Source organism: Neovison vison, chromosome 2, assembly GCF_020171115.1.
Source record: "Neovison vison isolate M4711 chromosome 2, ASM_NN_V1, whole genome shotgun sequence".
Taxonomy (NCBI): domain Eukaryota; kingdom Metazoa; phylum Chordata; class Mammalia; order Carnivora; family Mustelidae; genus Neogale; species Neogale vison.
In genome coordinates this window covers 149,703,429-149,719,617 of record NC_058092.1, presented here as the reverse complement: position 1 = coordinate 149,719,617, position 16,189 = coordinate 149,703,429, and the positions used below count along the sequence as shown (strand labels likewise).

Here is a 16,189-nt window from a genome sequence, read left to right as displayed (position 1 = left end):
TGACTCAGTCATAGACGTCACGTAGTCAGAGAGTCTCGTTGACCACCACTCACGAGGTGTCCATTTCCATGCTGCGCTCACCGGGCAGGGCGAGCAGTACCTGCAAATGAGGAGGCAAGGAACGGTGGATACCCACAGTGGGCTGTCCCCTCCGCTCATGCACGTGCTCCACTGTCCCACCTGTTATGCCCCAATAATGGGTCCATGATTAAAAGAATGAGACTGATATAAAGCGAAGGTCAAACAAAGCTTTATTTCACACCAAGCATCAAGAATCAAACTCACCAGCCAGGGCCGCTTCTCTTACAGAGAAGTCGACACCTCTCTCCTTTACAGACTAGCTTTTAAGGGCAAAGGCCATGCAGTTGGGCCTGGCCACGCACAGGTGGCCAGTGAAATTGTAACACACAGAGAAAGCTGCACAGTGATGCTAGGTGACCAATTGAATTACAATTTACCTTTTAGTAGACATTTGACCTAGGCTATCACCTTGGTTAGGATTGGCGCCCAAAAGACTCACAAAGGGCGGCACCCATACTCCTTGGTAGCTAGGGAGACAGTATGCAACCCTCCACTGATCAGATGTCTTCACCTGGCCTGACCCACCCTTGTATTTGGGCTTTGTTACCTGAGGTTGATTTCCGGGACTTGTTTTTAAGTAAGTCCCCTGGGAGAAGGGGAGCAGGGACAGCTTAAGGGTTAAACAACAAGGTTATTGTGTAACCTCAATGGAAGCCTCTGGCTAAAATATAAAAATATAAAATAGGTCCTTACACCACCACTTCCCTCATAAAACACAAAGTCAAAAATAAAACTGAGTAATTCCCAGACAGTGAGAGAGAAGCGCAGACTTCACCTTAGAGCCCTTCTGAGGGCGGTGCTTGGTGGGGGTGGGGAGTGGAGAATGGGACCTCCGAGGGTGTGGCTTTGAGGACAGGGCCCTTTGGGAAGGGGCTTTCTGGGGGAGGGGCCCTTCTGGGAACAAAGCCCTGGGTGGGAGCGTTCCCTCTGAGGGCAGGGCTGGGAGCAACCCCAGAAACCTGGCCCACAGAGAAGCTGGTCCTGTCTCTCCCTCCGCCCCCTTTCCCCAGGGACCCCTAGGCTTTGGAGACTAAAGTCAAAATTAAAGCCATATGTCTAAATGGTTCATACTGTGGTTGGGTAGTATTTTTAACATATCAATTGACTGGTTTTTCTCAGTATTTGTCAAACCTTTCCCAACTCAAGGCTTTCTCTTTAGCAGCAGCGCAAGGCTGGCCCTTCAGCTGGGTCAAGCTATTTGGCGATTCTCTGTAAAAACCCACCCTCTTGCACTGCTCAGGAGGGCAGTGCTGCATCCTAGGATAAACATAAATATGTATCAAATGTGTTTACATATTATATTTATATGTATACATTCAATTCTATGTTTACATATATATGTATAAAATAAAACTATTGTTTAAAATGCTGTTTTGCGGGGAACCTGGGTGGCTTAGTCATGAAGCGTCTTCCTTCCACTCAGGTCATGACCTTAGGGTCTTGGGATTGAGGCCCACATTGGGCTCCCTGCTCAGCAGGAAGCCTGCTTCTCCCTCTCCCACTCCCCCTGCTTGTGTTCCTGCTCTGTCTCTCTGTCAAATAAATAATTTTTTAAAAAGAAATACTTTATTTAAAAAAAAATATGTAAAATGCTATTTTGCCCTCTATCCTGGGAAGATGGAATACTTTCTTAACAAGAGATCTTCCTTGACTCCGTGATAAAAATTTAACATTGTCTTAATGAATCCTCACAACATCAACTCCCCCTACGCCCGACCCTTCTCAGATGTTACAATTAAGGTTCTGTGAAGTCCAAACACTGGGCCTGAGGTAATATACCCAGTATGTGGCCTCTTGCCATAGTCTAGCAGCCCAAATTGGGGGCGAGGGTGTTTGAGTGTCATTGGCCAGGATGAAAAAGCTGAAAGATGAAAAGAAAGGTAGTCTTGCTTAGTCTTGCTTTTTGGCCCAAAAAAGAGGATTTAGAAAGAAAGAGACCTGTCGCCCGAAGGAGGAGGCTCCCCACTGATCCCGGCTGGGCAGGAGTCAGAGCAGAAGGGAAACTCCCATCACCAAGAAGAATGGGCTTCTCCTTCATACAAAAGCATAGTCTCCCTCTCACCTGATATGTTTCTGTCCCATAGTCATCCCCCTGCACCTGCCCCATAATAGCATTCTCTGGAAATGGCTGAGAGATACATTGAACTTGCAGAATTATAGCAAATGAAGTAACCTTTGACCCATCCTGGGAGCTTCTGATTACTAGGAGGGGCCAAGCCATCCTAGGGTAAATGCACTCATTTCAAGAACCAGTAAAATGACTCCAAGAGTATCATAAGGGCTAGTGATCATGACTGGTCCAAAAATATTTCTGGGAGTCCCTTTTAACATTCCTCCAATTATTTCTTCTCATCTCCAAGGGAATGGTACTTAGGTATTCTGAAAGAAATATGCATGGCTAGTAAACTGTGTGTGACCTCTGCTGCCTAATTCATCCCTCACCAGCAATTAACACTGATGGTTTGAAGGATGGCTACTCTCCTGGCAGGGCAAGAGCTGAAGCAGAATGTATGGTGCGAGGCGGCTCTTCCCCCTGGATATAAATAATTAAACCCAGTAGCCACCCTTCCTGCCTGGCTACTGTCACTTAGGTATTGCTGATTATCCCTAAATGGGAATGAGATGGGGGCGGGGGTGGGGGAGGGAAGCAGGTGACGGTCAAAAAAGCTACAGTAGCTGCCACTGAGGGTCCAACCTGGCATTAGACTGAGCTCAAGTCCTGATTCCATCATATACGAGCTGTATGAACTTGGAAAACTGAGCTCAACTTTTGAAGCATCTGCTTTGCCCCCCTTGGAGTGAGAATAGTGAGTAGTACTGACCTCACAGGTCTTTTTAGGAGGATTAAATTAGATACTGTTCATTTAGCACAGTTCTTGGCCTATAGAAGGCACACATAAAAGTTGATTATCATTTTTATGGACCTCCAACTTTTATCCTTCTATAAAGAACCAAATGATATCTCTGAAAAATACCAACTGCCTACAAGGTTGTAGGGAAAGTGGTGTCTATGTTGACCTGATGAGAAAAAAGTGGAAAATCTCTCTTGTTTAAGCCTTGATGAAAATTTTCTAAACTCTGTCTGCTCCTCTGCTTTAGTAATTAGAACAAACGTTGGAGACTCATGGTTTTCTGATAATTGAGTTGCTCGTTGTAATGCAGGGCAATTCGACATTAGTGTTTATAAAAAAATTACCGCAAATGAAGATGAATGGTGAGACGTGCACTAAATTTGATGAAAACCCTGACGTGAGTGTTTCTTCTTGGGATTCTCTCTCTCTCTCTCTTTTTTCTCCTATGATATGAGAGCAGGTTACATTCTACTTGGATGATGGCTCAGGTCAAACGTGTAGTTTTGCAGGTGCCTAGCCTTTCACAGACAATCTTGGAAGAACCATCATTGTCTCTGTAAGAAAACGGAGGGAAAGAAGTGGTTTTAACCCTAAGCCTACAACAGTTCAACAATCTACCAATGTGAATTTAGAAACGCTGAGCAGGTACCCCTTCTAGTAAGGAATATCTCTCCCGTTTTTTTATAATACCTGAGTTTCTACCACTGAGCAATCTACTCTTTCGTGTAAAACAGCTTCCCAGGATTGTTTCTCCTTTAAAAGTGAGTGAACTTTGGGGATGGCACTCAGATCCCTTTCTTTTACTGGACAACTGTGGAGCAGAGGTTGGGTGTGTTTCAAGAGGGAAAATATCCACAAGGGGACAGAAAAAGGACATAAATGTACAAAATCCCGTTCACCAAGAATGTAAAAAACTAACTTCCAGGGGAGCCTAGATAGCTCAATTGTTAAGTATCTGCCCTTCGGCTCAGGTCATGATCCCAGGGGCCTGAGAATCCAGCCCCGCGTTGGGCTCCTTTCTCAGCGGAGAAACCTGCTTCTCCCTCTCCCACTCCCCCTGCTTGTATTCCCTATCTCATTGTGTCTCTGTCAAATAAATAAATAAAATCTTAAAAAAAAAGAGCAAACTTCCAATATGTATTTTTTTCCTTTGCTCTAAATATCTCACAATGTTCACTTGTTGAAAGTAATTGATTGAAGCCCTGGGAAGAAATGGTAGATCGAAGCACTCATCAGAGTTGTTTGTGCTGCTTTGCAGGGGTCTGGCTGCACTAAATTATTTCAAGAAGTATTAATTATCTAAGTCACTCAGAAGAAGCCATTTACCTATTTCATTTTCTGTGGTTCTTGATCCTTCCCCCAAATTCTCACAGGCCTCCGCAGCTGGCACAGAGTCCGCTCCCATAACTATAATCCCTGTCCCATACTCTCACCTCCATCATACATCATACAGACCTGATAAAACCCCACCTTGGTAGAAACCTAACCCTCTGTCCACCCTACGTCTGCCCCTGGCAGCTGAACGTGGTTGGAGAGAAAAGCAACGATGCTGGAGGCTTTCGCATTAAATTCTCAGCCACAAATCCAAGTATGTTTCTCTGACTGACAGAATCTCCACTCTTCTCGTGAAATATTTTGACATTCACATCTTTCCTCCAACCTTAAGCCAGAGATTCTCAACACTGGCCACACTTTTGAATCACCTGGAAGCCTTTAAAACACAGGAATGCCCACCTCCAGAGGATCTGATCTAATTGGTGTAGAACCAATTAGATTAATATCCAAATAGAGTCTGGATATAAGTGTGCTTTTAAAATTCACCCAGTGATTCTAATGTACAGCCGTTTTGTTCAGAGTGAGAACTGAACACCTTCCATCAGTTACAGCTGATGACCGACCCTTCTGATGACTTCACTGAGAAAAGTAAATTGGGGGCACCTGGGTGGCTCCTTGGGGTAAGCCTCTGCCTTCAGCTCAGGTCATGGTTGCAGGGTCTTGGGCTCTCACATCGGGCTTTCTGCTCAGCAGGGAACCTGCTTCTCCCTCTCCCTCTGCCTGCCTTTCTGCCTACTTGTGATCTGTGTGTGTGTGTGTGTGTGTGTGTGTGTCAAATGAATAAATTAATAAAATATTTTTTTAAAAAAAGAAAAACATGCTGAGTGAAATAAGTCAAGCAGAGAGAGTCAATTATCATATGGTTTCACTTATTTGTGGAGCATAACAAATAACATGGAGGACAAGGGGCGTTAGAGAGGAGTATGGAATTTGGGTAAATTGGAAGGGGAGGGGAACCATGAGAGACTATGGACTCTGAAAAACAATCTGAGGGGTTTGAAGTGGCGGGGGGTGGGGTGGAGGTTGGGGTACCAGGTGGTGGGTATTATAGAGGGCACGGCTTGCATGGAGCACTGGGTGTGGTGAAAAAATAATGAATAATGTTTTTCTGAAAATAAATAAATTGAAAAAAAAAGAAAGAAAAAAAAAGAAAAGAAAACCAAATTGGGTGGGTGTCTAGGTGGCTAAGTGGTTAAGTGTGTGAATTTTGGCTCAGGTCATGAGCTCAGGGTCATGGAATCGAGCCCCACGTCAGGCTCCATGCTCAGCAGGGAATCTGCTTGAGATTCTCTCCCTCTCCTTCTGTCTCTTCCCCCTGCATGTGTGTGCTCCTGCTCTCTCTCTCTCTCTCAAATAAATCTTGAAAAGAAAATCAAATCAGTAAGGAGAGAAGACCCACAGAATCCCACTAAGTTTACCTGGGTGGAACCCTTACTCCAATCCCTTCTGAGTGAGGACAGGCCCCTCCACTTGGGGTTTCTTCTCATTTCCCTGATCTCTGAGTATGAATGTGCTCCAGGACCCAGCCTCAGACTTCTCCTCTGTCTACACTGAGTCCTTGGTGACTGTCCCTCTTCTACCATCTATCTCCTGATGACTCCACATCTCCACCTCCAGTCCAGACCTGGATTTTTAACTTTCTTCCACTGCCTGCTTTCCAGATCTACCTAGATGAGTTAAACCCAACATGTTCAAAACCAAGCTCTTATTCTTCTCCAGCTCTGCTGGTCTTGCAATAGCTCAAACAGGAAACTGTAGAGTCATTCTTGATTCATCTCTTTCTTTCACTGCCCACGTTTAATTCTTTGGTAGAAGCTGTGGATTCTATCTTCAAAATATATTCTAAATCTGACCAGTTCTCCACATTTCAGTTACTCCCACTGTGGTCCAAAACACCGTCTTTTATACCCTGAGTTATTGTAATAGTCTCCTATCTGGTCTTCTGGATTCCATCTTTGCTCTTTTCTAGTTTATTTTCCACTGAGCAGTTAAAGCAATCCATTTAAGACACAAGTCAGACCTTGTTATTTTTCTGCTCTAAGTTCTCCAATGGCTCCCCACTTCACTCAATACAAAATTCAGTCTTACAAAATTTAACACTCAACTTCATTCTCAGTTCATCTCCTACCTCTTCACTCAGCTGTCTCTGCCTCCGCTCACCAGCCTCCTTAGTGTTTAACAGAGTACAGCAAGTGCGTGCCTCACTTGGGGGGTTGCACTTGTTTCCTCTTCCTAAATATACCCGTCTTGTTCTCTGAATCCACTCAAGGATCTACCAATGTCCTCTTATCAGAGTAATCTCCCCTAACCACACACACAGCCAGCACCAGCACCATCACAATCAACATAATTTCTGTCCCTCTCTACTTTTGACCTCTTACCAACAGCTGACATATTATATATTTATTTATTTACTGTTTGTTCTCTCTCTTCTATTTGAATGCATGTGCTATAAAAATGGTATTTGTGGGGGTTTTTTTCCTGATTTATTCTGTGTTCAGAAGAGGATTTGATACATAATACTCAGCACATAATTGTTGAATGAATGAATGAATGAATGGAAATATCAGGTTATCTCAATCCTAAGAGAGATTTCTCTCAAGAGTTTTCTATAGTATTTTCCTATTTCATTCTCTGCATCTCTGGGTTGATTAGTAGATAAAATCATCATGTAAAATCAGTCTGAGCTAGGTTGGATCCTTAAGCTTTTATGTCACCTAGGACTCCAAATGTTACAGTGTACCATGCACATTTGCCTCCAGCCTTCTCCCCCATATGTTGGTCATGGTTCAGCAGCTGTGGCATGGTTCAGCTTTCTTTTCCGCTCCCCCGTCTCTGTTCCAGGAGGTCCTCCTTGGCTTTGGGCCCCCTCCTTGTGGGTGATGAAGGCAATGTAGGGAGAGGCAGCAGCTGCCCTGACTCACACCTGCTTTCTCCATTCATACTGATCCAGTAACGCATAGCCTGTGCAGTACAGGGCTGGCCAGGTCAGTCTCTGCCACCTTAGGACCTCATTCTTGTTCTCTGTGGCAGCTTGGCCATTTGCAAAATCAGAAATTGACAAAGTACAAACAGGAAACAATAAGCCATATTTTATGGATTATAAGATGCCCCTCCCCTCCCATTTTCTTTCACATCTCCAACATCAGGAATTGTCTTATAGCTGGAGCTGAGCAGGTGGAAGTCCCTATAAAGTTACCACAGCCTGACCCTGTGCCATGTGGTTACTGCTCCTAGGGAACAACCGATCGTCTACATACCTTGGCATGCCAAGCCACAGGCCTTTTGTGGACCATTTAAAGAAGGAAAATAAACTGGTTATTATATGAAAATCTCAGATAAGGCAAAAAAAAAAAAAAGATAAATCCCACCCACCAGCATCAAACCAAGCAGAACGGAGGGGTGGCAATTTGGATGACCTCAGAGTACTTTTGTAAGAAGTGTAGCATACAAAACAATCTTGAGAAAGGAGAACAAACTGGAGGTATCAGGTTCTTGAATTTCAAGATATACTACAAAGTTATAGTAATCAAAACAGTATTGTGAGAAAATATACACATAAATCAATAGAAACAGAATAGAGAGCCCAGAAATAAATCCACAATTATATGGTCAATTAATCTTTGACAAATGAGGCAAGAATATGTAACAGGAGAAAGCCTCCTCGAAAACAGTGTTGGGAAAACTGGAGAGCAATAGGCAAAAGAATGGAACTAGACTACATTCTTTTACTATACACATAAAGAAACTCAAAACAGATCAAAGATCTAAATGTGAGGTCTGAGGTGTGCCTGCCTCTCTCATCCTGTACAGCATACAATTCTTATTCTTGAGGTTGTGAGTTTAGGTCCCACATTCGGTGTAAAGCTTACTTAAAAAAAAATTAAATGAATAAATGAGAGACCTGAAACCATAAACTCCTAAAAGACAATAAGCAGTAATCACTTGAAGATTGGTTTTAGCAACATTATTTGTGGATATGTCTGCTTAGGCAAGGGAAACAAGAACAAAAATAAATTATTAAGACTACAACAAAATAAAAAGCTTTTGCACAGTAAGGGAAACCCGCAACAAAACCAAAAGGGAACCTACAGAATGGGAGAAGATAGTGGTGAATGATAAATATAATAAAGGATTAATAACCAAAATATGTAAAGAACACACACACACACACACACAAACACCGCCCCCCCCAAAAGAAAACCCATACCCCAACATATAATCCAATTGAAAAATGGGCAGAGGACTTAATAGACATTTTTCCAAAAAATACATACAGACATCCAATAGACATGTGAAAAGATGCTCAATATCACTCATCATCAGGAAAATAAAATAAAAACCACAGGGAGATCTACCACAGGGAGATCTATCACGTTATACTTGTCAGAATGGCTAGTATTAAAAAGACAAGAAAGAACAAGTGTTGGCCAGGATGTGGAGAAAAAGGAACCTCTGTACATTTTTAGTGGGAATGTAAATTGGAGCAACAACTGTGGAAAACAGTATGGAGGTTCCTCAAAAAATTAAAAACAGATTTACCATATGCTTCAGTAATTCTAGTGCTTGGTATTTACCCACAGGAAATAAAAACACTTGATTCAAAAAGATATATGCCTTTCTAGGTTTACTGCAGCACTATTTATAATAGACAGGATATGGAAGCAGTCCAGGTCTTCATCAGTAGATGAATGGGTAAAGATATGCTGTATATTGATGTCGTGAAAAGAAGGGCCATCTGTACCCCAATGTTTATAGCAGCAATGGCCACAGTCGCCAAACTATGGAAAGAACCAAGATGCCCTTCAACGGATGAATGGATAAGGAAGATGTGGTCCATATACACTATGGAGTATTATGCCTCCAGCAGAAAGGATGAATATCCAACTTTTGTAGCAACATGGACGGGACTGGAAGAGATTATGCTGAGTGAAATCAGTCAAGCAGAGAGAGTCAATTATCATATGGTTTCATTCATTTGTGGAACATAACCATTAGCATGGAGGACAAGGGGCGTTAGAGAGGAGTAGGGAATTTGGGTAAATTGGAAGGGGAGGTGAACCATGAGAGACTATGGACTCTGAAAATCAGTCTGAGGGGTTTGAAGTGGCGGGGGGGTGGGAGGTTGGGGTACCAGGTGGTGGGTATTATAGAGGGCACAGCTTGCATGGAGCACTGGGTGTGGTGAAAAAATAATGAATACTGTTTTTCTGAAAATAAATAAATTGGGGGAAAAAATTTAAAAAAAAATATATGCTTATAAAAATTTAAAAAAAAAGATATGCTATATATAGATATATAATGGAATATTATCCAGCTATAAAAAAGAATGAGATCTTGCCATTTGTGACAACATGGCTAGATCTAGAGGGTATTAGGTTAAGAGAAGTAAGTCAGACCGAGAAAGGCAAATACCACATGATTTCACTTCCTTTTTTTTCCTTTTTAAGATTTTTTTATCTTTTTAAGATTTTATTTATTTAAAGAGCGAGAGAGAGATCACAAGTAGGCAGAGAGACAGGCAGAGAGGTGGGGAAAGCAGGCTCCCCACCAAGCAAAGAACCCAATGCAGGGCTGGATCCCAGGAACCTGGTATCATGACCTGAGCTGAAGGCAGAGGCTTTAACCCACTAAGCCAACCAGGTGCTCCTGTAATTTCACTTCTATATGGAATCTAAAAAAAGAAACAAGTGAACAGACAAAAACAAAACAAAACAAAACAAAAAACAGTGTTTTCGTTCCTAGCGCAGCCATGGCTCGTGGTCTCAAGAAACATCTGAAGCGTGTGGCAGCTCCAAAGCATTGGATGCTGGATAAACTGACTGGTGTGTTCACTCCTCGCCCCATTTACTGGTCCCCATAAGCTGAGAGAGTATCTCCCTCTCATCATTTTCTTAAGGAACAGACTTAAGTATGCCCTAACAGGAGATGAAGTAAAGAAGATCTGTATGCAGCGTTTTATTAAGATTGATGGCAAGGTCCGAACTGATATAACATACCCTTCTGGTTTTATGGATGTCATCAGCATTGACAAGACCAGAGAGAATTTCCGTCTGATCTATGATCCCAAGGGTCGCTTTGCTATTCATCGGATTACACTCGAGGAGGCCAAGTACAAGTTGTGCAAAGTGAGAAAGATCTTTGTGGGGACAAAAGGAATCCCCCATCTGGTGACTCATGATGCTCGCACCATCCGCTATCCTGATCCCCTCATCAAGGTCAATGACACCATTCAGATTGATCTGGAAACTGGAAAGATTACTGATTTCATCAAGTTTGACACTGGTTATCTGTGTATGGTGACTGGGGAGTCACCTGGGAAGAATTGGTGTGATCACCAACAGAGAGAGACACCCTGGTTTGTTCCCTGGTTCATTTGATGTGGTTCACGTGAAAGATGCCAATGGCAACAGCTTTGCCACCCGACTCTCCAACATTTGTGTTATTGGCAAAGGCAACAAACCATGGATTTCTCTTCCCCGTGGAAAGGGTATCCGCCTCACCATTGCTGAAGAGAGAGACAAGAGACTGGCGTCCAAACAGAGCAGCGGGTAGAATGGTCCCTAGGTGACGTGATTGGAAGTCTATACCTAATTAAAGGTGATACAGCACGATTAAAACAAAACAAAACAAAACAAAACAGAAATAGACTCTTAAATACAAAGAACAAACTGGTGGTTATGGGAGGGAAGGTGGATGGGGGATGGGTAAAATAGGTGAAGGGGATTAAGAGATACAAATTTCCTGCTATAAAATAAATAAAATAATTTCCTGTTCTCATCTGGAGATGAAAAGTACAGCATTGGGAATACAGTCAATGATATTATATAAGTTTATATGGTGACTGGTGATGATACACTTACTGTGGTGATCACTGAGTAATGTATAGAATTGTCAAATTACTGTGTTGTGCACCTGAAACTAATTTAACATTGAATGTCAGCTATATGTCTAATAATAATTTTTTAAGTGCAGCATGACAGAAGCTCTGGGTGGCTCAGAGGAATATATTGTGAGAAAAATCTGGGCACTGAAATCTCTCAGTTAAAAAGTAAATAAGAGTAGTGAGATTCTTAATGTGAGGTTTGGAAAAACTTTAACCAACAATTTTAACTTTTATTTTTATGTATGCATTAAGGCCATACGTGATAAAAATCTGTCTAAATACTTACCAAAGAACTTTTTGAATACATTTCAATTAAAATATTAATGAAAAGAAAATATTGTATCATAGTTTGAATGGTAGCATTTTTTGTTTCTTATTAAACTAAACCAGGAAAGGAAATGAAATATGGCTATTATCCCCAGTTTCACAATAGCATGAACCTCTCTGGCTTAACAAAGCCTAAGGAATCTACTACAGAAATGGATTGTTCTTACTACCCTGGAGCCTTTCGTGCAGACTATGAACCAAAAGCTCAATATTAATCTTAAAATTAATTATATTACAAAGTTGTATTATTTGGAAGATGTGTTTAAATGACTCAAAGTTAAAAGATCTCAGTATAATGCTGGTTCTATAATTATCCTCCCAGACAACATTACTTGTAAAACTTAGTGATGTAGAACCATAATCGTAGCATCGAGTAGGAGGTTGCCAAGCAGATGGGAAAGTTTTTTGGTTTTTCTTTTCCAGTTGTTTTCTTCCCTTTCCTCCCCTCCTTTCACAAGGAGAATCAGCCAACTGATTTTAAAAGCTGAAGTATTTTTACTGTTCTTGGTCGGAAACATTTGTTTAAACAAAACAGCACTTGGTTGCTAAACCCTTGATTCTAAATGGACATAGCCATCTCATTTTTGCTGGGCCAGGGTTTGGATAACAGTTTGATTTCCCAGTCTGTTTCTTTTGTGACCATATAATCCTCTCCCAGTGTTGCATGCTCTGTGAGCTTCAAGCACTTGAGAGCTCATAAGCACAAAGACTCTAAGGTTTCTTTGGGATTAGCACCATACAAATGCAGATTTGGGACAATGGAAGATTGTGTCCATCCTTGTAACTGTTACTGCTCTACATCCTGCTTCCTCTGGGTAGCAAATCAAGCCACTGTTTTTAAGATACACACTCACTTTAGCTGCTGACTTTTTCATTGGCTGCCTGGAGAAGAGTAGGAGTTCTTGCCTATGTATTTCAGTGTTTTGATCCCTTTCAATTATTTTTTAAAATATATATTATTAAATTTTACAGGAGTATTACAGAATTCGTAATTGCAGAATTTGAACTTGAGCTATGCAGTCTTACTTTCCGTCTTCAATCTATGTGTCATTGACCATTTTAAGTCTGATTACCTGTATGAACTCTCTTCAGAATCTTTCCCTGGTTAACACAGTATAGAGAAGTGCTGGAAACCAGTTCTTTTCTGTGACACAATTCTTCCAACGGAGATGAAATGCTTTGCAAACAATTTCACGTATATCAGCCAATTCATATACAAAGCAATGTCATGTGAATCCCTTCCTTTTTATATATCATCTTTCAGGGATGTCAGGAATTCATGCTGGTGCAGAGACTCTGGTTTGGGAGGAGGAAACAGGGGCTTGCTAGGAGAGGATGAGAACAGAAGCTGCCCACCTGCTGCTAGAACTGGCTGTAGCTGGTGGTCCCAACATCTTCATCCTTTATGCATCTGCATCCTTTATGCATGAAATAGCAATATGCCTTTCCCTTTCGTGTAATCCTTATTTAGTTAATACCCAGTAGGATTTGCAAGCCCTTCACATCTCTGTGGATTTATTTTATTTCAGAGTGCGAGTGACTTTATGGCCCAATTACCATCATTGTGACTTATTGCATTATTGTGGGAGGGAGAGAGGAGCAAGAAACAGCCTGATCATGTGTATCGTCATCAACGGAATGAGTGCCACTCATTCCTAGCCAAGGCAGAGGGATGGATGAAACCTTTCTGATCTATTGTTTATCAGAACACTGAAGCCTGGGTGATTGTGCTGTATTTTAACAGACAAGTGTGTCAAATGTATGGGTGAAGATGTTGCAATAGTGGTGCTAGAGTAATTAATATTTGGAAGGTAATGAATATTTTGAGTTTAAAAGATGTCAAATGTCAAAGACGGGAGGAATGACTAAGATCGGATGTTGACCCCCTCAAATTACAGGGGTATTGAAGCGAGACTGAGTCACCACCTGACCCCAGGAATGAACCGGCGAGGCGGGCTCCTTATTAGAGCAAGGCTCCTGGAAGCCAGATAGCCCTTGTGCTTGCAAGAGCTCGCGACACAGCCGGCTGCGGAGCACGGAAGCAGCAGCAGCCACAGCAGCTGCGGGAATCGTGACACTCGGGCCCCGCGTCTACCTGGAGTTTCCGCAGCGCCTGGTTCAGAACCATCGGGGCGGACAGTTCCCCGCCGCCGCCGGGCGCTGACTGCGGAAGGGGAGGGAGATCGCGGGCTTCGCGCTCAGTGAGCCGGCTCGGGCGGCGGGAAGACCGGCTGCGTCCCCCCAACCCCCAACACCCACTCGGTTCCTCCCTTCCCCCTGCGGGGCCGCGCGGGGCCTTCGGGTGGCCGTCCCGGGCCGCACGTCCCGCCGGCCAGGAAGCCACCAGCCGCCCTCCGCCTTGCCGCCGCCTCAGCTCTCCTCGCCCCGCTCCGCCGAGGGGTGTGGGGCGTGCCCGGCGCCGGCCCCGCCCCGGCCTGCTCCCCATTGGCCGACGGGCCGGAGGTGCGAGGAGGCGGGGTCCGTCTCTGGCTGCTCGCGCAGTGGAAGGTTGGCCAGGGAGCGCGGGGTGCCGTGGGAGGGCGCTCGGGGACGCAGTGGGCGACGAGACGCAGCGGCGGCGGTAGCGGCGACAGGAGCGGCGGCGGTAGCGGCGGCGCCTGGGCCCGGCCACAGCCCCTGCCTCCCGCCCGCGCGCCCTGCGTCCCGCAGCCTGCGGCGCCCGAGCTCCGAGGGCGCTTCCACGGGCGCTGGGCCCGAGGCGGCCAAGACGGCGGGCCGGCCGGGCGCGGGGCGGCGGGCGCTGTGCTGCGGACTGCGCTGGTGGGGGGCGGCGGGCCGCGGCGCGGGCCAGGGGCCCGGCGCGTGCGGCTGGGAGGCGCTGTGGGGGGTGGGCGCGCGGGCGGCGGCCGGGGCCGTGGCCGAGGGCTGCGGGGGCGCGCGGAGGAGGGCGCCGGCGCTGCTCGAGGCGGCCCGCGCACGCTACGAGAGCCTGCACATCTCGGACGACGTGTTCGGCGAGTCCGGCCCGGACAGCGGCGGGAACCCCTTCTACAGCACGTCCGCCGCCTCGCGCGAACACGAGCGCCCCGGCCCCCCTCCGCCTTCCAGCGCCCCTGAAGCGCAGGAATCCGACGAGGACGAGGCCAGCGCGGGTTGGAGTGCCACGCTGCGAGACCGCCCGCCCCCGCGCTTCGAGGACACCAGCGGTAAGGCGCGGCCCTCGGGGCGGGGGCGGCCCGGGGAGGCGTGAACTCGGGGCCGGGAGAACTCCAGACGCTCCGCGGGCCGGCTGCTCAAGGGCGGCTGTTCGCATCAGCACACAGATGGGGCCGCAGCAGCGGGGATTTGAAATGCGAGAATCAATCTGGTTGCGAGGTGGTGGTTGGTGGGGGCCGCTCCGACTTCCCCGCGGATGGAGAGGATGAGACGAAGGCCGGGGCCGGCACCCTGCCGCAGGCAAGGACCCAGATGGGGGCCTTCCCTCACTTGCTGGGAGTGTCCAACCCAGTCACACCTGTGGGGTTGCTCGTTAGGGGTGCGTTTGAGTTAGGTTTGTAAAGCCCGATGCAGCTTGTGTGTGAGTGTGTGTGTGTGTGTGTGTGTGTGTTGCGGGTGGGGGGTGCGTAAATCGTTTTGTGTGGATAGCCCCAGAGCAGCCTTACCCAGGTGCCAGGGGTGGGCAGCCAGCCTTTGGTGGGAGGCCCAGTGTGAGCCAGAACGTCTTCCCTGGCTCGTGTTTTCTCCAGTGAATCTGATCAACTTTGTCCATGCCTTTCAGGATCACTTGCTCAGAGCAGAGAAGATTGAGAGGACAAGTTAGCAGCGTTAAGCTGTCTCCTCTCGCTCCGGAAGGCACTTGTGTGTTCTGCTTACCGACACCGTCATGGTCAAGCCCCTGATATCTGGAGGTCGCAGTCCTGCTAGCAGTTGTGGCTGCTTGAAGTCCTCCTTTACTGCCTTCTTTTTGGGAAGGTAGTTCTGAAACGTCTCTGCTTAGCCTGCAGAAGCTCTGCAGCTTCTGCCCTCTGGGAGAGGTGGAGACCAGCCAGCAGTCCCACCTGTCCCCTAGTGCTTTCTGTTCCTTGCTCAGCAGCCTACAGTAGCAGGCCCTTGTTTCTGCACACTATTTTCGTGTGTGGAAGAGTGTGCAACCAGTGTTGTCGAGGACCAGGGAGTGGCCATACTGGACCCGATTCTGCTCTCCCTGTGGTTCTCCCTGATTGTTGTTCAACCATAGGAGGGCAGGTCCAAGGGAACCCTGGCTGGTGCCTGGGCTTGGATCTGGACCTTGTGCCGCAGCCTGCTGGTAGGCTGATTGGGTTGGCTGGACTCTCTCAGCAGGGAGTGGTCTGCAGACCTCCCACGGACAGGCTGCAGTGTGGACACCCTGAGCTACAGCTGGGCTCGTAGGGTCCGAGTCAACTGTGCCATGTTTTGGAATGGGTGAATTTAACATATTCTCATTTAGGCTTCAGTTCAGAGTTTGGGAATTTTCAAAGTCACAGCACCCTGCATAATCCTTTTAAACCCCGTACAGTTCCCAGAATGTCATAAGGGTTTCCAGCCCCAGACGGCTGTTTTCCATTCAATTAGCTCTTTAAGAATTGTACGTACCCAGAGCTCTGGTTTGGCAGACGTGATGCTGTGAGTGCTGTGATCCAGTTTTTGATCTTGGAACATGAGATACATGTCCTTTTGTTTCCCTCCCTCTCCGGGGAAAATAGGGGAATCGTGGTAGCTTAAGCCT

General features: G+C 45.9%; 1 pseudogene; it reads left to right on the top strand.

Moving 5' to 3' along the window:
* Window positions 1–10,020: 10,020 nt before the first annotated feature.
* Window positions 10,021–10,856, top strand: LOC122898875 (annotated as a pseudogene).
* Window positions 10,857–16,189: the final 5,333 nt, after the last annotated feature.